The sequence below is a fragment of the Manis javanica genome, chromosome 9 (assembly GCF_040802235.1).
Source record: "Manis javanica isolate MJ-LG chromosome 9, MJ_LKY, whole genome shotgun sequence".
Lineage (NCBI taxonomy): Eukaryota > Metazoa > Chordata > Mammalia > Pholidota > Manidae > Manis > Manis javanica.
In genome coordinates, this window is record NC_133164.1 from 111,887,773 (window position 1) to 111,911,057 (window position 23,285).

The window sequence follows — 23,285 nt, forward strand, 5'->3', positions numbered from 1 at the left end:
GAGAAGTGAAGCAAAAAGGTCCCCTGCTATGCAGGAGGAACTCCAAGGAGCATGCCATTAGGACTGCAGTGGCTAGGGCTTATAAACATATCAAGGAGGAAGTCCACCTGGTTGCTTAGGACCTGTTGCTAGGGACAGGCTGGGAAGCCCATGTGGTTGCCTAGGACTTGTTGCTAGGGCTGGACTGGAGGATCAGAAAACATCCTTGTTTCTTAGGCTGGCCATTCCAGGAAGTGATCCACGTGTCCTGCTTGGCTAACTGACCACAATGTTGGATGTCAGCATTTCTGCTTGGCTGTTCTCTACCAGGGCAACATGTCCTGTTCTACCTACCCCAGTGACTACCTCCTGTCTCAGTTATATCTAATAATGTTAGCTATATTAGAAATACTATAAATTCAAATGGGTAAATTTAAAAATATTTACTAATATATTTTTAAAAACATTACAAACCAATTATATTAACCTTAATACTGTAGTTTTATAAAAAATTCTATTTTCCAAAACTAAAATAAAAATAGTAATATCATTTATGTGTCAACCTACCAGATTGGCTTCTATTCTTAGTATTTTATTGCTTTTTTTGGCAAGGATAACTCATATTCTCTATTCTGCCCAATCCAACAGGCACTCCTTGTCTTTTTGGTCTAATTTTTTTTAGTTTTCTCTCCTGTATCTGAGGAGAATAGGTATTTACTTATTCATTTTCACTTTAAACATTGTTTTTTAAAAAAAGTAAAAATAAGAAAAATCATCTCTGATACCTTTACCAACACATTTATGATTTCCAACATTTTTCGTTCCTTTGTGTAGAACCAAGTTTAAAAAAAAATCTTTTCATCATTTTTATTTAGCTTTAAGAACATCCTGTAATGCATCTGGTAGTGCTGTCAACAAATTCACTCTTGTTTGCGATAGAGAATGTGATGTAGAATTCCACTTTTGAGTGTTTGTTTGTTTTCAGCACGTTAAAAAGTCTGCTCAGTGCCTTTGGACTTACACTGTTTCTGATAAGAAGTCTTTGGTCATTATCATCTATCCTCTTATATATAAGGAATTTTTTTTTCTGGCAGCTGTAATTTTAAAAAATAATCCCTTTCAGCTTTTGATATATGTGTTTGTGGTTTCTTTGTGTTGATTCACTTTGAGATTTGTTGAGCTTTCTGCAATCTCTGGTTTTATAATTTTCATCAAATTTGAAATTTATGTTAGCCATTTTTTCTTCAAATATTTTCTGTAGCTTCTCTCCTTCTGGAACTCCAACTGAGCCTGCATTAAATTGCATTTTTTGCTGCACCTATCACTATGTTCTGGTCATATTTTTTCAGCGTTTTTATACCTGTACTTTAGTTTGGATAGGTTTTTTTTGCCATTTTCCCCCCAAATTCATTAGTCTTGTCTTTATTAATTTATTTCTATTATCTACTCTTCTATTAGTCCGATTTAGTGAATTTTCCATTTCAGACATTTTATTTTTTCAAACTTTGAAGTTCTATTTAGATTAGTTTTGTTTACATTTATCTTATTATGTCCTTATTTTCTTTCAAAAAAATCCCTGAGTATATTTGTAGTAGATGTTTTTAAAGTCCTTAACTCCTAATTCCATGATATCTATCATTTCTGAATCTGTTTCTATTTACTGATCTTTTTTCCTGGTTGTGGGTCACATTTTTTTATTCTACTTCTATGTCCATTTTGTAATTTTTATTGGATGGTGGATGTTGTGAACTTTTTGTTATTTTGTATATAGATTTCATCCTTCACATTCATCCTTCATTTACATTTTTTCTCTAATTTCTTGTTTGCAACCTTCATAGTGTCTTCATGCTTTGGTGACTTGACTAGGCTGGGAGGGACTGATTGATTCCAGTTTATATGACCTGCTATATGCTGCGAATCCTTAGTTCCTAAAATATAAGAAAATAGGTCAGTTTAATTGCTAAAAATTCCATATATGTATTTTATTCAGTTATTCTGTCCAGGTTATACCTATCCATCAGAGATCACATGTGAATATAAAAAAAAATTTCAATCATGAAATCCTTGGGGGTATCTATTTAATTATGGATAAAAGCAGTAAATACATATTTTTAGTATGTTTTAATAATCACAAAATATTTCCTTTTTTTAAACTTAGATAAGGAAGAGATGAGAAAAAAATCTGTTCATACTTTTCAATCAACTGAGCACAAAATGAAAAAAGATATTGACATGAGAATTTAATGACTAACTTATCAAATGCTTATATTTCAGGTATGATGTCATCAACACATGTTATTTGTTGTATTCTTTTTTATAAAATTCTATGTCATCTACATATTTTTTGAAGCAATTATAATATCCTTAAATCTGATGCTTTAACGTACTTTTAAAAGTGCAATTACCAGCTTGTTTTTTGGTAAGACAATCAAATAAGATCTATCTAGGAGATGCTGAAGGGCCAATTATTCCAGTGGTGTTAATCTAATATGGCTTATTTTTGCTGAAAATTGTAATCCAATGGGACATTGAATCAACATTATTAGGAGGATTTGGGCAAATGCTACAACACTTGCTATTTAACATGGTCTTTTAATATCTTTAATTTTCAAGGATCAAAACTCTATGCTATGGTGATTTTCTTTGGCACTGTAGTTACTGACCAGGCTGTTTTTCTTTTTTTTTTTTTCTCTAGATTTGTTGCCATCTAAGGATGGCAAAGATTTAACACAGTGTTTTCTGCTACAAGTGGTAAATATTCTTCTGCATCACATCGAAAAAACCTTTGATGTTAAGAGTAAAATATTGGACTTTCATCATCCTCATCAGCTTCTTCAAGGTTTGGATGGGTTTAATTTAGAACTGTCCGTTCACCCTGAATCTCTGGAGCAGTTACTTGTTGACCATACAGATACCTTAAAATATGGTGTTAAAACAGGTGATTTTTTGAATTGGCATGCATGAGCTGGAGACTGTATGATTAGCCTTGAGTTTACATTTGTGTTGAAAAATGATCCAGTTTTATTCATTTTTATTTAAAACATTTGTCTAGCTTATTTTCAAGCTGGTGTTACCATATGAATTGTGTTAACAAAGAAAAGTAAATAAAATGGTTTTGGTTTGGTTTGGGAAGTTATATTGCAATGGTAACTAAATGCACAATTTTTATTTACCTCTTCTCATTTATGTATTTCATTTGGCCATATTCATTATTGATGCTCAATTGAGTATCCTTCTATATCAATAAAATATATAGCCCTAAAGTTAATATATGTATAATTATATATATCCTATATGTTTGACTCAAATAAACTGACACTTAACAATAATGTCATTTTGACATCCCAACAACTGTAAGCACCACAAATATTTTGTCTTCAGATCAAACCAGTCAACCACGCCAACAAACAAATAAGATTTGTATTTGAGAATCCACATTGCTGAATTAATTTGAATAACAAAACCCAAAAGTATCTTCATTTTGACATTTATCTTATATAAACTATGGATAGCCTTTGAAGAGATACTATGCAATGTTACCATGTAAAAACCTAGGAAATTCATGGGAATTGCTCATTGGATTTTAATCATTGTAAAAAGATATACCACCAAATAACATGCACAATATGATTTTAATCATACTTAATTATATTTTAAATTCTGTGTGAAATTGTAAGTATGTACACAAACATAAAACTATTTATAATAAATACATTCTTAAGTTATATCTTGCCAATGTATTTATTACAAATAGTTGGATAGATATGTGCACAGTCTCTGTCGCTATATGTGTAAATTACTATTCTGTATGTACTGTTCTCTAGTCTATGTACATCTATCTATAACATTTATTATTTTTATAGCTAGAAAAATCTTCTTAAAGACAAAAGGAAAGCCTCATAGGATTGCAAAATAAAAGGCATGTTTAAAGACTCAAATTCAGCCATATAAAGTAAACACAAAGTTGAAATAAGTTTTAGCTAGTAATAAAAATATCAAAAAGACTTTCTGAAAAAGTGGGGAAATTTGGAAGCACTTCCAGCAGGTGTAAATCAAGTTATTTTCCCTTATCTAATATTGCATGTGTAGAAAGAATTGTAGGGATCCATCCCCCATGTTCGCATTTCTGGTATCAAGTGCAGAGGGAAAAGGCAACGATGCTGAGGAAGTGAAAAGTAAAGAATAACGAGGAACACTTCACTAACAGCCACAAATCACAGACATTCCATTTCATCCAACTTAGTGAAGATTTATCGAGCCCCTGCTTGTTAAGAAATTATGCAGCTGCTACGGGAGTGGGGGCATTGAAAATAAGAGTAAGTTCCTACAGGAAAAAGAGAGACTCAGAGAACTATGATGTGTATCGTCTTTGAGACATGTTGTCAAAAAAGTGCAAAGAACAATCTATTTTGCAGCCAAGAGGGGATTAAAGTGAGTTGAATATAGATTGTTCAGTTTGACAACTAATGCTCGACAATTCTTTATTAAAATAAATCTTCAAGAAATCATTGTAAGAGGGACATTCAAAAAATGTATATGCTACTTTTGAGTGAATAATTACTTAGTTTTTTGGGTGGTCCTTCCCCCTTTCCCTGAAGCAGCCTTACATACCCCATCCTGGGTCTTCCTAGTTTAGGCACTGGATAGGTTCCTCCCCTTCCAGCACGTGAGCTTTTTCTCAGCTCAGCACCTTCTCGGAAGCTGCTCCTAATAGTCTAATGATCTTCCTCCACTCTGTCTGGAAACAAACTTTGAATCTGACCTGAAAGATCACTTCTTCCATGAAGGCTTCTGTCAAGATTGCCTCTCCTGCTCCCCTGACTGCCTGAGGTCCACTAGGACTAGTCTTATGCATCCTGATCTTTTTCCATGTAGCTCTTTTTACAATTGCAGCTAAACACTGTAGAGGAATGCAGGGAACAGAGCAGAGCCACGCAGTTTTCGTAGAAACTACGCGAGGCTAACATTCCTGGACCCTGCCCTAAGTTAGATAACTAGAAGTGGGCGACCCCCTGGGGACGAAACATGATAAATCACATAGGAATGCTTGTGCAAAGGTCAGGCACCCGGCGTGTCCCCGTTTCAATATTATTGGCTAAAGTATAGAATGTGTTTCAAATTCATTGGTTGTGGTAATGTGCAGGCTTCGGTGCAATGGCTGTAAAAATCCTATATAATCCATACCTAAAGTTGCTTGGGGGTCGGCAGCTCAGACTCGGCCTGCGTGTCAGGGGAGGTGCTGTCGGCCCCAGCTAGCTGGCTGAATAAAGACTTTGCTTGGATTTACATCTCCGTGTCCATGTGGCTTGTTCTCTGGGGAAGCCTCGGAGTCCTGGACCCTAACAAACACATTTGTGTTACATTTGATTAATGTATTTTTCTTCCCATCAGTCAGTAAGATCCATGTGGTAGCCACTATGTCCACCTCATTTACCCCTGAAACTCCAATATTGAGTGCTGTCCCTGCATATGATGGTTGCTTAATAATGTTTAGCATATGAAATAAAATATGCTTGATCCACGTGTTAACTGAGAAACTCCTATACAATGTAATCACTTTGTAGCCCTGTGTTTTTATTTTGGCCCATTTGTCTTTTTTCTAGGACATCCTCTATTTTTCAACCAGCTCTCCAGTGGACTAGATGTGATTGGACTTGCAGGGGAATGGTTGACAGCCACTGCAAACACCAACATGTGAGTGTCCTTCTGGGCCCAAGGAATATGAGACTAAACACACATAAACGCATGTAAGCAAGAGTGAAGATGTAGAATGTGGAAGTTCTGCTGGATAGGATTTTGCTCTATCAAAAACAAATAGTTGATACTTTGATGGAAATGCCAAGAAGCAGCTACCTGTTCATTGGGTGACATATTTGAGGTATACCTGGTCCACTGGACAGTCTCTCCAGAAACTTGCAGGGTTTGAATTCCCTGCTAAGTAGTAAAGGTCAGTTGACTACTCTGAGCTAAATCCAGTTTTTAGGATTAGAGTCATTTCAACACTATCCAAAACAGGGCACAGCACAGAGCCGTCTGAAAGATATCCGCAGGTATATGGAAGTTATCTGAATGTAAATTAGAACCTCAGTCTGATCCAAGGTGAAGAAAGTAAACTGTTAAAGAAAAGTTAAATCCAGCTCATTTAAGTGTGATGCTTTTAAAGTTTTGACCTTTGCCACAGCAAAACTGTTTGTCATATGAAAATGAGATACACTGATGCAGTGTTTTGAAGTCAAGTTAATTTTAGGGCAACAGTTTTCCAGGCTAAAAGGGACAGAGAAATAATTGGATGTGAAATTGAAAGGAACAGTTTGTGTCAGATGTTAATATAATTTAACTAGCAATCAAAAGAGATAGCTGGTAGAAGTTTAAACTTTAACACCGAGAACTAAACATTTATGAGGAAGGACTGCTTTGCTATGTGGAAAAACTGAGGTTTACTTTAACTGTTTAGTTATCATTGGGATTTTAAGGATGCATAGTTCATGTGGAGTAATCAGCATTTTATAGATATGAAATGCAAATAAAAAGGGCCTACATAGTTTACTGCTATTTTTAACTTTTATTGCTTGATTATGTCCTTTAAACATGCATAGAGTAATACTTGAAAATAAAACCATATCTCTTGACACAAATGATATATTCTACATGTTATATAAATTCTTACATACTATGGAGTTGACATCTCCTTCCGTTGTTTAGAATCCCATTGTTATGAGTCTTCATCTTCCCTGTGAGGCAAAGAGATTTTTGGTTTAAACAGCAAAATAGTGGAAAGAACATGTGGGAGATGAAAAGAGAAAGGATTTAAGAGAGAGTTCTTTATCTTCCAAGTTTCCTCATTTTTAATGAATGGATATCACTTATGATCATCTGAGATAGTGGAAAAGCATGTGAGATGGAATAAAAGAATCAGATTCAGTTCCTACCTTCATGGCTCTAGAGTGCTGTGAAGTTGTGCGAGTCTCTGTTGTCTGAGAATAATGATGCCCTCTCCATGGAACTGAAACAGGATCAAAAAGGTAATGGGTGTAGAAGCGGAAATCGGTACCGCACATTCTGGAGGAAATGAGCCTCAGTGAAATAAAAGTCTGTAAGGCTTGATTTGTACTTTGTTCCCCTTAGAACAGAATGGCAATTCTAAGAGGCAATGGAGGTTTTTTTTACTGAGACTCTCTGAAGAGCCCGGTGCAAGACCTTCTGTGATACTGCTTTGTTAGGGCATGCCATCTGGGGGAGCAGGGTTGAGGAAAGATGAAGGGCATCTGGTTACTGCAAGAGGGCATTATAGACCTGGCTGCATTTAGTGTGAGCAGAAGTGAGTGCGTCATCTCCTGGGATGTAGTGCCCCCCTTGTAAATGACTGCTTCTGTAGGGAGCAAGGTAGAAGACCTTATTCCCAGTCAGGTCTCCTCTGGCCAAATGACCACACTGTGGGATAGTTAACTTCACCGTACATAATGACTGGGCAATCCTGGGACTCCCATCAGATTCCATGACTTGTCATACCTGGGGACAAAAAAGAAGCTCGGGGTTGGAGGTCAGTAACTGTGGTGTGGGTGGAAGGCAGTTCTTTGTTGGGTTGTGGGTATGTCTGAGTGGAAGTGGTCATAGTGGTGGCTGGGCCTCAGTAACGTCTCAGGCCATAGAGACAGAGCAAACAGACAGCATCTGAAGTGGCACAGAAATGGTGGCTGACACAGGTCATCTATATTATACATCAGAACACTTCAAGAGGTCTTCAAAATTCTTTTGAGGACAAATAAAAAGATTCTTGAGAATAATTGGACCCATTCTTTGATTTCAGAGCCTACTGTAAATACTTCATTGTTTATTGTATATGGTCTGTATAGAGGAAAGTTTATGTTTTTCTTTTTCATCCCAGCTGCTGTCTGTGGAGCTGAGTCTAACCCCGCAGTGTGACCCAGAGGAGAGTCCCACCATCATGCTGACAGAATTCTTGCCCTTGGGTCTCATTTTGTTCTTTTCTTGTACCATTTCCTTGTTTTGAGACATTAGTGAAAACACAATAGCCTTTTAAAAAATGTGTTTGCTTAAAGTACAGTCTTTAGGTAGAAAATGTTTGTCAATCAATTTTTAGAAAAGGCTTTTTCTATCTCCTTGTTTTGCAAAATTTTATCTGGAGCTCTAGATGTCTGTCTTTTTAATTTGCCCACTAGGGATTATATGTTTTTAATTTAATTTAATTTGACATTTTTCCTTGGTATCTGAGCATTTCTGGCCCTAAGAGTATTGAATGTGTGCTGAGGGGGTAGGGCTTTCTTTCAGAATTCCTTTTGGTGGAAAAGAAATTTCCAGCTACTGCACAATAGAAGCTATGATACTTTCTTTGTAGAACTAATATGCTCTTAATCTGGAAAGGACAATTTATAGCATATAAAGTTTAACTGTTTCTTGAACAGTCTACTATAGAACACAGAAATGTGTATAATCTTATCTAGCACATGATTTTTATCCTCTTCCATTTTGTACAATTCATAGTAGAATTTCTATATATGGACTCTAGGTTTACATATGAAATAGCTCCAGTATTTACTATCATGGAGAGATTTCTTCTCAAGAAAATGCATGACATTATTGGCTAGGGAGAAAAAGAAGCAGATGGAATATTTGCACCTGGTAAGAAAAAGCAAGAAATCATTTCTAAACGCTAAATGAAGTATCTATTAGGAGACACTCAAAACACATTCCAACTACTACTATTATTGTTAAGAGATACTGTAGAGGAATGCAGGGAACAGGGCTGAGCCACCCAGTTTTCATAGAAACTACGTGAGGCTAACATTCCTGGACCCTGGCCTAAGTTAGATAACTAGAAGCCAGCAACTACGTGAGGCTAACATTCCTGGACCCTACCCTTGTAGGATCTGAAAAATCAAAAGTTAGCATAAGTGCATAAGTACAGCCATCTTAAAGGCTTAAACACCACCCTCTAACCTAGAAGAAGGAAAATTATTAGAATCTTGAAAAACAAGTTAGTCAGCCAGTGTTAAATGTAGTGACCTTCAGTTAGCTAACCTCAAATTAGTTAATCATGAACACCAGGTGGTGGGCAGCTGCAGCCTTCAGACAGCTAACCTTGGTTGGATAGTCATGCATACCAAGCTTATCTTGCTGAAACACTGTGTAAGAAAATACTGTCTTTTTGAAAATGCTATGCTATAAAAACCTCTAGCTTTAGCTGCTCAGGGTCCTTGTTGAGACCTGCTGCGTCGGGCTAACTTGGACACCAGCTAGCTGGTTCCTGAATAAATTCCTCTTGCTTATTGCATCAAGAGACGCCTTTCGTGAGTGATTTGAGGCGGTGTCCTCCTCTGGGAGAATCCAACAACCCTAAGTTAGGTAACTAGAAGTAAATGACCCCTCTGGGGTCAAAACTCATGATAAGTCACATAGGAATGCTTGTGCAAAGGTCAGGCACCTGGTGTATCCCTGTTCCAATTTTATTGGCCAAAGTATAGAATGTGTTTCAAATTCATTGGTTGGGGTAATGTGCAGGCTCTGGTGCAATGACTGTAGAAATCCCATATAAACCATACCTAAAGTTGCTTGGGGGTCGGCAGCTCGGACTTGGCCTGTGTGTCAGGGGAGGTGCTGTCAACCCCAGCTTGCTGGCTCAATAAAGACTTTGCTTGTATTTTCATCTCCGTGTCCATGTGTCTTGTTCTCTGGGAAACCCCGGAGTCCTGGACCCTAACATTTGAGGGCTCATCCGGGATTCGTGTGGCTTCCCTGAGAACAAAGGATGGCTGGATGGAAGGTCTAATTGTCCGGATGGGGCGGTGTAATTCGAGGGTCGCCCCCTCGTATCTGCATAAATCCATTATAAAGCGGGAGTCGCCATCCTGTGTATGGTCTCGGGTTAGTGACCCCGAGTGAGAAAGTCCGGGTTGGTAGTCCCGGCCCCTGGGTTAGTGACCCTGGGTGAAGTCCAGGTGACTAATCCTGGCCCTAGGGTCCGAGTGACTCGGCCTTAGGAAGGCAAGTCCGATCAGCAGGAACCTGGCCCCCGAGGAGGACGGGATCGAGCTCGTCACCCTGCGGCAGTCTGAGTGGATGCCTTTCGGGAGAATCACGAGAGTTTTTGAGGATCCTGAAAGTGGTGAGTGTGGTGCGCACCAGAGTGAAAGAAGGACCGGTCCGAACAAGTGCGATCAGATGTGGTGTGTGTGCTTAGTGTTATCATAGATTGTTTTATTGTGTTTTGGTTTCAGTTTATATTTCTTTCTGCGCTTTTTATTTTAAGTCTCCCTGTTCTAAGGTTCCCTGTTCTTTCCATTCCTCCTCTCTGCCACTAAATCATTCCCCGCGGGCACGGGTCGGGCAATTAAGAGCCATTAGGGCACCCGCCGCTAGAAGACTCCCGTGACAGGATAAGGGGGTCACAGCCGCGAATCCCAGATAAATTCACGACCCCTGCAGAAGAAAAACTGTGCAACAACAGGCACCCGTTCACAAGCACATACACCAGTCATCTTGTTAGAGTGGCATCTCTACCTTTTACCCTTGTCTTCCTCGTATTTTTCACTATGGGCCAGACTCAGACTACTCCTAAAGGTCTGATCCTTTCCCACTTTCCGAAGGTTAGGAAACAGGCCCTGAATGTGGGTTTTAACATCGAGAAAGGTAGGCTCGATGCTTTTTGCTCAGCCGAGTGGCCTTCCTTTGGAGTAGGCTGGCCGACCCAGGGGTCTCTTTCCATGGACCTTATTGACAAGATCAAAGCCGTTATCTCCCGGGCAAACCCTGAGGGCCACCCTGACCAACTTCCCTATATCCTTGTTTGGGAAAATTTGGCTAAGAATCCCCCTTTCTGGCTGAGGCCCTTTTTGGTGGAGAAACTTCACATCGACCCACCAAGAGCCTCCGTCCTAGTTACCCAGGAAGATTTAAAGTCCTCTAATCGCAGGGCCAAAAACCCGAGTGCGCCGCCTGTCCTCCCGGACAGTTCTCCTCTTTACCCCCTTCTGCCGATTGAGCAGCCACCCCCGTATGCGGAGGAGAGGGGTGAAGCTGCGGGAGGATAGAAAAGGAGGCTGGGGAACCCAGCAGGAACCAGGCAGCCGCAGCTTCCCCAGACTCTTCAGCAGAGGAAGGCAGGAGGCCGGAAAGAGCTTTCCCACACTGCCCCGCCCTGGCCCCACGCTGGGCGCCAGGTAGAGCTGGAGGAATGCAGTTAAGGCCTCGGGGGGCCAGGGAACAAGAAAGGGAGGCTCCCTCCTCCACCTCAGAAGGATCAGTGCCGGTTCTGCCTGTGCGTGCCATCGGTACAGGCATCGCTCAACAATATCAATACTGGCCCTTTTCATCTAGTGACCTCTATAATTGGAGGACTCAGAACCCTCCCTTCTCAGAAGACCCCAAGTGTCTTATAGGTCTGGTGGAGTCCATTATGTTTACCCATCGTCCCACATGGGACGACTGCCAGCAATTGCTCTGCACCCTCTTCACGATGGAAGAGCGAGAGCGTATCCTCAATGAGGCCAGGACAAATGTCCTCGGAGAGAATGCAAGACCCACTACCCTCCAGCCCATCAACGATGAGGTGTTCCCACTTACGCGCCTGGATTGGGACTTCAGGACTGCAGAAGGTAGGGAGCGTCTCCGGGTCTACCGCCAGACTCTGATGACTGGTCTCCGGGTGGCTGCCAGACGGCCCACTAACCTGGCTAAGGTAAAAACTATTGTTCAGGGGGAAATGGAAAGCCCAGCTGTGTATCTGGAAAGGCTGTTTGACGCTTACCGGCAGTACACCCCCATAAACCCGGAAGCAGAGGAACATAGGTCAGCTGTAGTCCTCTCATTCATCAACCAGGCAGCCCCCGATATCCGGAGAAAACTCCACAAGCGGGAGGACCTGGGGGAGATCTCTATTAGAGAGCTGCTGCAGCAGGCGGAGAAGGTCTTCAATGCTCGGGAAACTCCAGAGGATAGAGAGGAAAGGCTGAGGAAAGAGAAATGGGTAATGCAGGAGAAAAATAGGAAGGAAGACAGAGAATTTCAGAAGAGGGAGAACAAGAAGCAGAGGGAGGAGATGGCCAGGATATTCCTGGCCGGGGTGAAGGAGGGCCCTAGGCCACCTCGAGGAACAGGACCCCGTCAATCCCGACTAGGATGAGATCAATGTGCCCTGTGTAAGAGATATGGACATTGGAAGAGGGAGTGTCCCCAAAGGGGGGAACAAGGAGGAGGGAACCCCGTTAAAACCCTGCATCTAGGAGAGGAGGCTTGATGGGGACGGGGCTCGGCACCCCTCCCCGAGTCCTGGGTAACCCTGTGCATGGAGGGGACTCCCATTGGGTTCATGGTAGACACTGGGGCACAATATTCAGTTCTCAACCAGGCCCATGGTCCCCTGAACCCAGGACGCACAAGTATAGTCCAGGGAGTGACAGGGTCCAAGAAATGTGCCTGGACCACTAGCAGAAAAGTGGACCTAGGAAGGCATCAGGTCTCTCACTCATTCCTGGTCGTAACTGAAAGCCCCGCACCACTGCTGGGCAGAGACTTATTAACCAAGGTCGGGGCGTGCATTCATTTTGAACCTGAAGGGATAAAGATCATGGACAAAGAGGGGCAGCCCCTACAACTGGTGCGTGTGTTAACTCTGTTCCTGGCTGACAAACACCGTCTGTTTCAGGTGGATCAAGAAAAGGGGGGCCGGGGAGAAATGGACTCTTGGTTGCAGAGGTTCCCTTCCGCATGGGCCAAAACCAGGGGAATTGGTCTCCCCAAACATCTGCCCCTGGTCATTGTTCAACTCAAAGCCACGGCCCTACCCATCCCGGTCTGGCAGTACCCAATACCGGAAGAGGCTAAGAAAGGGATAGCACCCCATATTCACAGACTGTTGGAGGCAGGAATCCTTAAACCCTGCCAATGTGCATGGAATACGCCCCTGTTTCCAGTAAGGAAGACTGGCAGTAGAGATTATAGACCGGTGCAGGACTTGTGAAAGGTTAATGAGAGGGTAGAAGACATTCACCCCACAGTGCCCAACCCTTACACCCTACTCAGTCACCTGCCACCCTCACATGTGTGGTATAGTACACTGGACTTGAAGGATGCCTTCTTCAGTATTCCACTCTCTGAAGTTAGTCAGCCTATGTTTGCCTTTGAGTGGCAGGAGCCAGGGGGAGGAAGAAAAGGGCAGCTTACCTAGACTAGACTGCCACAAGGCTTCAAGAACTCTCGCACTTTATTTAATGAAGCCCTAAGCAAGGACCTGGAGCCCTTCTGCAGGAGCCACCCCCGCGTGACACTGCTGCAGTATGTGGATGACCTGTTGCTGGCCACAGAAACCCCTGAGGAGTGCGAAGAAGCCACAGGGAACTTGCTGGCTGAACTAGGCGAACTGGGATATCGAGGCAGGGCCAAAAAAGCCCCCATCTGTCAGAGGTCAGTAGTCTACCTGGGGTACAAAATATCTAATGGAGCCAGGTGGCTAACGCAGGCCATGAAACAAACTATCCTGACTATCCCCGTCCCTACCTCATCTCGGGGAGTGAGGGAATTTCTTGGCTCAGCCGGGTTCTGCAGGCTCTGGATTCCAGGGTACGCAGAAATAGCCCGACTGCTATATGGAGCAACCAAAGAAGGGCCGGGCTGGCAAAGGATTCAGGAGCAACAGGAGGCTTTTGACAGATTAAAAGCAGCTCTCCTCCGGGCCCCCGCCCTATCTCTGCCAGACCCAGAAAAACCCTTCATCCTGTTTGTAGATGAAAAGAAGGGAGTGGCAAAAAGAGTCCTGGCTCAACAGCTGGGCCCGTGGAAGAGACCTGTGGCCTATTTGTCCAAGCGGCTAGACCCAGTGGCCTCTGGATGGCCACCTTGTCTGCATATCCTAGCAGCCATTGCTCTACTAGTAAAAGAGGCAGACAAGCTGACTTTTGGCCAGAACTTGAGAGTAACAGCCCCACATACCATAGAGGGGATCCTCAGGCATCCTCCAGGAAAATGGATGACGAACGCAAGACTCACCCACTACCAAGGGCTCCTACTAGATTCTCCATGAATCACCTTCTCTGACCTGGTAACCCTAAATCCTGCCACCCTTCTGCCGGACCCAGATCTGTCGACCCCCACCCACGACTGTAGAGACATCCTTTCCAAAATTATCCAGGTGCGAGCAGACCTGAAAGACACACCGTTACCAAACTGTGAGCTAAATTGGTATACGGACGGGAGCAGCTTTGTGCAGGAGGGGGTCAGGAGAGCAGGGGCAGCAGTAGTAACCCACGATGGGGAAGTTGTCTGGAGTGCAGCTCTGCCCCCTGGCACCTCAGCACAGAAGGCGGAACTTATTGCTCTCACTGAGGCCCTGGAAAGAGCAGAAGGCAAGCGGGCCAACATTTACACAGAGAGCAGATATGCCTTTGGCACTGTCCATGTCCACGGTGCCATCTACCGAGAAAGAGGATTCCGTTCCACAGAAGGGAAGGGACTGAGGAATCTGCAAGAAGCCCAAAGACTACTAGCTGCTGTCGAAAAACCCAAAGCGGTAGCAGTTATACATGTACCGGGCCACCAATCAAGGAAGACACCTGAGGCCATCGGCAACAGCCATGCTGATGCGGAAGCTAAGAGGGTAGCCCTCTCAGACTCCCTTTTACTTGCAGCCCTCGAAATACCCATACCCGAACTGCCTGCCTTGCCACCCAAACCTGAGTATTCCCCCCAGGATCTTGAGTGGATTAGGAAACAAGTATTGGGAGAAGTGTCTGGGGAGGGAAACTGGAGTAGAGACCAAGAAGGTAGGTTGATCCTGCCAGAAGCATTAGGATAGTACATGCTTGCTAATCTGCATAAGTCCACCCATCTAGGCTGGAAAAAGCTGCTCAGCCTTTTTTCAGTCTGCACAGTTGGTGTTTCCCCACCAGAATGAGGCAGCTCGTCAGATCACAAAAGAATGCGGTAGCTGTGTAATGCTAAGACCAGCCCGAAGAGGGCTGCACCCGGCAGGTACCCAGGAAACAGGGAGGGCTCCAGGGAGGAACTGGGAAATAGACTTCACCGAAGTAAAACCAGGAAAGTATGGATATAAGTATTTGCTGGTTATGGTAGATACCTTCTCTGGTGGGTGGAGGCTTTTCCAACCAAGCATGAGACTAGCCAGGTAGTAGCAAAAAGATTAATTGAGGAAATCATCCCCAGGTATGGAGTCCCTGAATCTATAGGTTCCGATAACGGCCCGGCTTTTGTAAGCAAAATCCTGCAAGGATTAGCCCGAGCTTTGAGAATAGATTGGAAGTTACACTGTGCTTATAACCCACAAAGCTCTGGGCAGGTAGAAAGAATGAATCGGACCCTAAAGGAGACCCTTTCTAAATTGGTATTGGAGACTGGCGGGGCCTGGGTGACCCTCCTTCCCTTAGCCATCTTCCGTGCTTGGAACTCCCCCTATGTACATGGTTTAACTCCATTTGAGATAATGTACGGGGCTCCTCCACCTATAATTCCGTGAGTGCAGCTTCCCGGTGCAGAGAACCCGGCCCCTGACTATCTGAATGTGTTGCAGGCTCTTGCCAAAGTGCAGCAGGAAATCTGGCCCCTGATCAGAGCATATTATGAGGGTGGGAAAATTCTGAGCCCGGAGCATGGCATAGTCCCAGGGGATATGGTATGGGTCAAAAGACACCAAGTAAGGACTCTTGAACCCAGGTGGAAGGGACCTTACATTGTATTGTTTTCCCACCCCCACTGCTCTCAAGGTTGACGGTATTGCTCCTTGGGTGCATCACACCCACGTTTGGAAAATCCTGCCTCACAAAAACCCGGGTGATCACGAGGAAGAGTGGAAAGTGCAGCAGCATCCTGCGAATCCCCTGAAAATACACCTAAGCCGAAGATGAAGGGGTCCTGCTGATAAGTGCCTTCATATGGACTCTCGAGGAAGCTACATCGGTGAAGCTGATTCCAGGACCCACAAGAAAACTGGGTTCGGGTCTCTCCGGGTTAGGTAACCCCTTATGGGAAATGGTGCAGGCATTCGCAGAGACTCTGAGCCGCACCACTCCCTCCCTCACCGATCCCTGTTGGTTATGCTATCCAGGTTCACCCCCCTTCTATGAGGCAATCGGGATAAATGGCTCCTACAACACTAACGACTCCTATCCCACTTATTGGGACAGGGGGCCGAGGGGACTTACAACCGCTCAGGTCTCAGTCGCGGGAACGTGTGTAAGCTCAGTCCCGATAGTCCGGAGCCAGTTATGCTCGTCCTACACGTACAATACATGGAAGCAGGACAAATGGATCATACCCTCCTCGGGTTGGTGGCTCTGTTTAAAGACAGGCCTGACCCCGGCCATATCCACCTCTGTGTTTAATGCTAACAGTGAGTTTTCTGTACTTGTGGCCATTCTACCACACCCAGTATATCGTTCTCATGAGACCCTCCTTTCTTATTGGGAAGAATGGCCGAACCCCCACAGGGAAAAAAGGGACGTTATTACCGCCTTGACCATTGGGGCCCTTTTTGCCCTAGGGATGGCAGGGGCTGGCACAGGGGTCGCAGCCCTTGTAACTCGAGAACAGGGGCTCACAGCTCTGAGGCGGGCTGTCAACAGGGACCTAGAACAGCTTCGACAGACAATATCAGACTTGGAACAATCTCTTACCTCCTTAGCTGAGGTGGTCCTACAAAACAGAAGGGGCCTGGACCTCCTGTTCTTAAAAGAAGGTGGACTGTGTGCGGCCTTAAAGGAAGAGTGTTGCTTCTATGCAGACAAAACAGGTGCAGTCAGAGATTCCCTGGCCAAACTAAAGAAAGATCTAGAGAAGAGGCGTAAAGAATATGACAGTAGCGAAAGCTGGTTTGACTCTTGGTTCAAATACAAACCTTGGTTCGCTACCCTACTCTCGGCTGTTACAGGGCCACTGGTCATCCTGCTGTTATTGCTTACGATTGGTCCATGCATAGTAAATAGGCTGCTTAGGTTTGTGCGGGAAAGGGTTAACGCCATCCAACTTCTGGTTCTTCGACAGAGATATCAGGCCTTGGATGCCGCTGTGGAAGATTCCTCAGTTTAATCAAGAAAAGGGGGGGAATGTAGAGGAATGCAGGGAACAGGGCTGAGCCACCCAGTTTTTGTAGAAACTACGTGAGGCTAACATTCCTGGACCCTGCCCTAAGTTAGGTAACTAGAAGTAAACGACCCCCCTGGGGTCGAAACTCGTGATAAGTCACATAGGAATGCTTGTGCAAAGGTCAGGCACCTGGTGTATCCCTGTTCCAAGTGTTTCAAATTCATTGGTTGGGGTAATGTGCAGGCTCCGGTGCAATGACTGTAGAAATCCCATATAAACCATACCTAAAGTTGCTTGGGGGTCGGCAGCTCGGACTTGGCCTGCGTGTCAGGGGAGGTGCTGTCGACCCCAGCTTGCTGGCTCAATAAAGACTTTGCTTGTATTTTCATCTCCGTGTCCGTGTGTCTTGTTCTCTGGGAAACCCCGGAGTCCTGGACCCTAACAATACATGTCCACAAGCCTCTGTGTTAGTTATAGTTGCAAGCAAAGTTTCCAGAAATCGGTAAATTAGGAGTTGTGTCATTTGATTTCCTTCTCCATACTTTTAAGAAAGGATATTTTAAGAATAGCATCAGTGATTTGACACCACTTCAGTTTCAGAAAATTCTCAGATTGTCATGATTTCAGGGAACACTTCTGATTTTTGAGATTAGATTAATAGTCATTGTGTTTCCCTTCCATAGATGGGAGTATATCAAACCTCTGGGGTATATTGGCAGTGTGATATAAGCAGTATCCTGAGAGAAAAAGGAAAGGCATGATGGTGCTTCCAGGCATCGTATTATTTGTTTCTGAACAAGTAAGTACAAGGTTCAATTTTTCCAACTTTTAAAAATCTCCTAAAATAAACTATAAAGTAGTTTGAAGACTGAGAATGTTAGTTTCACTGTTACATTTAATATATTCAGTCATCTCTGGGTCTGGATCCAGATATTGGTCTGGGCGTATTGATACTGGAAAAGGAAAAACAACTTTCTAGTCAATATAGGCCCTGTAGATGGGCAACACAGAGAGATGAGAATTAAAATTTAACTTCAACATATGAAGAATTAACAAAGAATGTGTCTGTAAATATAAAACATTCTATCTTTGCCAAAAAAAATCAAGCTGTAAAAATTTTAAAGACTTAATGGTTCTCTTTAACATTGAATGAAGAGAACAAGGATGTGATTAATGTTTTATTTTTCCAGTTAGGACCAAAGGAATCAGTTGAAAAGTTTATCTTTATGGACTAGGTCCTAAGCCAAATGTTTTTTATATATTCACTGAAGTCTCCTTTTGTTTTAATGTTCCAGTATTGTGCATAATCTTAAAAAAAAGAATCAGTTCTTCCCTCTAATAAAACTGGTCAAGGTTTTCTTTTCTTCCACAGCAATATTCATGAAATACAGTGTAATAGTGGTCCATGGCAAGGGTTGTGCTCTGTGATAGTGCCTTTTAAGAGAGGTGTTACAGCTTTCTTGATCTCATAAAAGGCCATGATAGGGTCTGGGAATAGGGCTTGAGACAGGTACTTGTGTCTAAACATATACAGGTATCTCCCAAGTTTGAGAGTTTGCAATTTGCCACTTAACTTTTAAAAAAAATTTTGTTATCATTAATATAAAATCACATGGGCAACATTGTGGTTACTAGATTTCCCCCATTATCAAGTCCCCCCATACCCCATTAGAGTCACTGTCCATCAGCATAGTAAGATGCTATAGAGTCACTACTTGTCTTCTCTGTGCTGTACTGCCTTCCCTGTGCCCCATCCCACGTTCTGTGTGCTGATCATAATGCCCCTTATTCCCCTTCTCCCTTCCTTGCCACCCACCCTCCCCAGTCCCTCTCCCTTTGGTAACTGATAGTCCATTCTTGGGTCTTTGAGTCTGCTGCTGTTTTGTTCCTTCAGTTTTTGCTTTGTTTTTATGCTCCACAGTGCCACTTAACTTTTATGAAAGAACTACAATATTACCTGTTTTCGCTAATGGAAAGAAATCCGAATCGAATTTTCGCTTTTATGAAAAAAAGGCAAAAAGCAAACACAGCATTCAGTGTTGGATTTGAAGTGAGCCTCTTGGAGGCACAGCGCGCCCTGAGCTGCCGGCCTGGACTGCCCAGCCCCTTCTCAGGAGCTACACTCACAATCTCCACACCAGGCCGCCAGAGCTTTGAACTGTGGCTGTAACCATCAGTGCTTCGTATCGATTTATTTTGTGTACCCGTTAGTGAGATGTTTCCTAAGGTATCAGAAAAGCCTTCAAGAGGTTATTTTTTTGGGTCTTGGAATCCTAAAAAGATTTACCATATGAATTAATGGTAACATCTTCTCTGCTTCACGCCATTTCAGTTTAGGAAAGGTTTCTTAGGAACTCACTTTGGGAGAGCAAGGGAACCCTGTGTGCATGCATGAACCCACTCAGAGCTATGTATCTATGCTCTTCAAAGCACTAGTGTACATGATGACTTAATACAGGACAATTAATGCCTTTCCTATTTTCATTTTTTGCCCAAGGGTCATTATTCAATAAAAAAGGCTGCAGCGATCCTTGGTATTGGAGCTGATAATGTAATTGAAGTAAAATGTGATGAAAGGTGGGTGTCTTAACATATTGACAAAAATTTATATTATCATTATGCTTCATAGATTAAAATACCATTTTTCTATTCTGATTTTTAGCAGGAACACTCTCCCAGATTGATTTCAGTAACTTTCAACTAAAAGAAATTATGAAAAAAGTACTAAAGTTATCCTATCCTACTGTTAAAATTTCTTTACTAAATACAGTCTATACAAATAGAATTGCCATATATCTGTTCACTGTTTTAAGTATATTGATTAACAATATAATAATATTTAGAGATAAAAAAATAACTGCTTAAAAAATCTACAAAGTGAAAATATATTACCATTTATCATGAATCTCAATCTTCAGAAATAAACAGTATTACAAATATTGCATATATTCTGGAAGATCATTTTTAGGCATATCAAATTTATTCATACATCAGTTTTGTGTTGTATTCTGCAACTTGATATCTTAATTTTTTTGGTTTTAGAACATGTCTTAGAAATCTTATCCCAGGAACTTATATAGACCCTCCTTATTCTTTTTTAATTCAAAGTTTTCCATTTTATAAATGTAACATAATTTCACAAATCTTATATAAAAAGACCTTTAAGGGTTTTCCCTTAGATTTTCATATTTAAGAACAATGATTAAATGAATATAATTATGTAAATATATTCAAGTGTCTGTGTTTCATTATTTCTTATATGAATTTCTAGAAACTGAGTTATTGGTTCAAAGAACACAGTTTCATGAAGATCTTTCATTTGCCCTTCAAACATGTTTGAGTTAATTGATACTCTTATCTATAATTTGAAACCCAAATATTACTGATTCTTTTATACTTGAAAATTCTGACAGACAAAAATGATATTTCATTGTTTAAAACAATGGATGTCTTCTAATATACTGATTAGCCAACTGTAATTACCACAGGTTGTCTACTCATGTTCTTTGTCCATTTTTTATTGGTAATTTATTATGGGCTTGTAAGAAATCTCTATATATTTAGAAATTCTGATATATATAAAGCATATGAATATAAAATAACTTGCAAATATGTTTTGTAAGTTTATTATGCAATACTTTATATTGAGTTGTTTGATTTTCTTTGGGAAACGTTAAAAACTCATATTTTTAATCTTGCATACAAGTTTTTCTTCTAATTGGTAGAATCAGTATGTTTATTAGCTCATAATATATCAATGTGTATATGCATTTTTAAGGGGAAAGATGATTCCAGCTGAGTTAGAGAAAAATATGCTACAAGCTAAAAGAATAAGTCCCACACTTGCATATTTAATGTGTGAATACATCTTTATTTGCTTGACCTGTGTTCATTAGTAGAAAAAATTGGTAAGGTAATTGCTAAGAGCAATAAAATAATCCCTAAACATAAGAAATTGCTTATAAAATTGAAGTGAAATAATTTAAGTAACAATATTTCTTTAATAATTTTCTGTTAAATCAAAAGCAGTGTTACCAAGCCCTTTACTAAATAATCTGGTCATCTCTATTTTGGTGGTATTACTTTCTGAAAATAAATTCAGATAGAAATACTCAGAAATGAAACTCAGAGGCAGTGATACGAGTTCATCTGAGTGAGGGTCAAGCTACCTTCTTACAGCTACCAGTGCCATACGTACCTCAGAATATTTGAAATTATTAGATGCTTAATGCTCTTGGTCCAGGTTAGCAAGCTTCCTGATGTCCAGAAATGTACTACTTAAGTAACAAGATCAGCGCCCCTCTGGACTTCACGAGATTGTAAGAATGATCCAGCTTTTGTCACTGCCAGGGCCAAACTCCTTTTTGTGTCGCTGCCACGGCTGGCAGCACAGTGTTCGGGGCCTTTGACCCTTTCCAGGGCATTGCAGGTATTTGTGAGGCTCGCAGACTCTGGCTGCATGTGGATCTGAGTCCCATCCTTTCATCTGGCCCACAGTTCCCCTTTTTAACGAACATACTCTGTGAATGATTCTAAAATGTCTTAGTTGGCATTGCAGGCAAGGCAACAATTTCTCTGGAGCCTAGTTTTTATATTAATTTATAAACCTCATTTTGTAATATTTATAATGAATAAATATAGAAAAAGAGTAGTCTTATCAAGTGTTTCAAAGAAGTCTACACCTCTATCAAGATTCAGGCAAACAGCTTAGAAAATCAATTTGAAGAAAGAGTTAGACCCGATTTTAAATCAAAAGAAGATTTAACACCTTATTCCAATATATGTTTCTTCATTAGCACCTATTAAGGAAATCAAAACTTTTGATGATATTAATTTAGTACAATGACTCTGGACAAATACTTCTTTGGCTTTGATTAGAATTGAGCAAATTTAAAGTTATTTAATATGGCAGATATTTTAATTTTTCTGTAGTATTGCCATTTTGATGCCATCTTTTCTGTCTCTAAAGATACGGAAGGTGTCTGTTTGAATTAATTAGAAACCGAAGACTTCACTGTGTCATGAATAGACAATGAGAATTCATAGGAGGACATTTTAAAATGCATTCTTCTTGTAAGTAGGATAATTATAGCCAAGTTTATAATTGTCTAGCATAGCAATTAAATCTTCATCAACTTTTGAATAAAATTAACATAGGAAAAAGCAATTGATGCTATTTAAAAAGAAATAATATAAGGACATATATCCTTTGTATCTGTTGTCAGCAGCAGGGGGAGGTGGCTTGTTGATGTCCAGAAACCATTCCTATAAACTGAGTGGCATTGAACAGTAAGACCTGGGCCACTGCTTGTAAAAGCAAAAGAACCAATTTATGCTGATATTCTTTTTCACTACATTGTGAGCACTCATGGGAGCTGTTTTATCACCTAGCGCCAACTCTGTGACCTGGGATCCACATAAACTCATGGGCGTTCCCCTTCAGCGCTCTGCTATCCTGATCTGGGAAAAAGTAAATGATTTCTATTTTTAAAGAAGTGACATCTATTTTTAAGGCATCAATAAATGTCTTGTTAATGACTGGCTTCATTGTGAATATTTAAAATCAAAATAATTGTGTCTTCGTTGATATGAACATAGTGCAGCGCCATTTGTCCTACTGGGGAAAACTGACGCTTCTACCTTGACATTTAAGCAGCAGCCATTGGGTAATCGAGGGGCCACACAATCGAATGACTCAAGGGCACAAGTAGCACCTCAATGTGTGGATATGATCTGGGATGAGTTGATAGACAGTGATGCGGCCTCTAGAAAACCTGATCTTTCATTTGGCACTTCTTAAATACACCATGAGCAAACAGTGTATTTTAAGGATCAAATTTGGCCCACTGGCTAATTTGTTATTTCAGAATATAGGGCCCAAAATGCAGTTCATTTTACAAGTGGATAACTATGAATAACTGCAATATATTTTTAGCATACAAAGCACAAATTTGTGGGCTGTATGAAATTATTTCCTGCTTATGTGTTTGTGTTTTATCTCCATCCGTAGTACATGTGAAGCCATTCAAGGAGATAAGCCTATGTATCCTCCAAGGAGAGATGCAATTATAAAGGTTGACTTGAGCATTCTTAGCTCTCTGTCTTTGTCAGAAATACAAACACATTTCATGTAATATCACTTACAGCTTTGTTTTCTTTCTCTCATATTCACAAGCCATCCCAAGGGTTTGGATATAAAAATAAAGTGTCTTTCTTCCTATTATAAACTGCATTAACTAGCACAGCTCACTTACCTG

General features: G+C 41.5%; 1 pseudogene; it reads left to right on the plus strand.

The window, feature by feature from the left end:
* Window positions 1–2,141: 2,141 nt before the first annotated feature.
* The window catches only part of LOC140843455 (glutamate decarboxylase 1-like), a 32,346-nt pseudogene continuing 11,202 nt past the window's right edge, over window positions 2,142–23,285 (plus strand).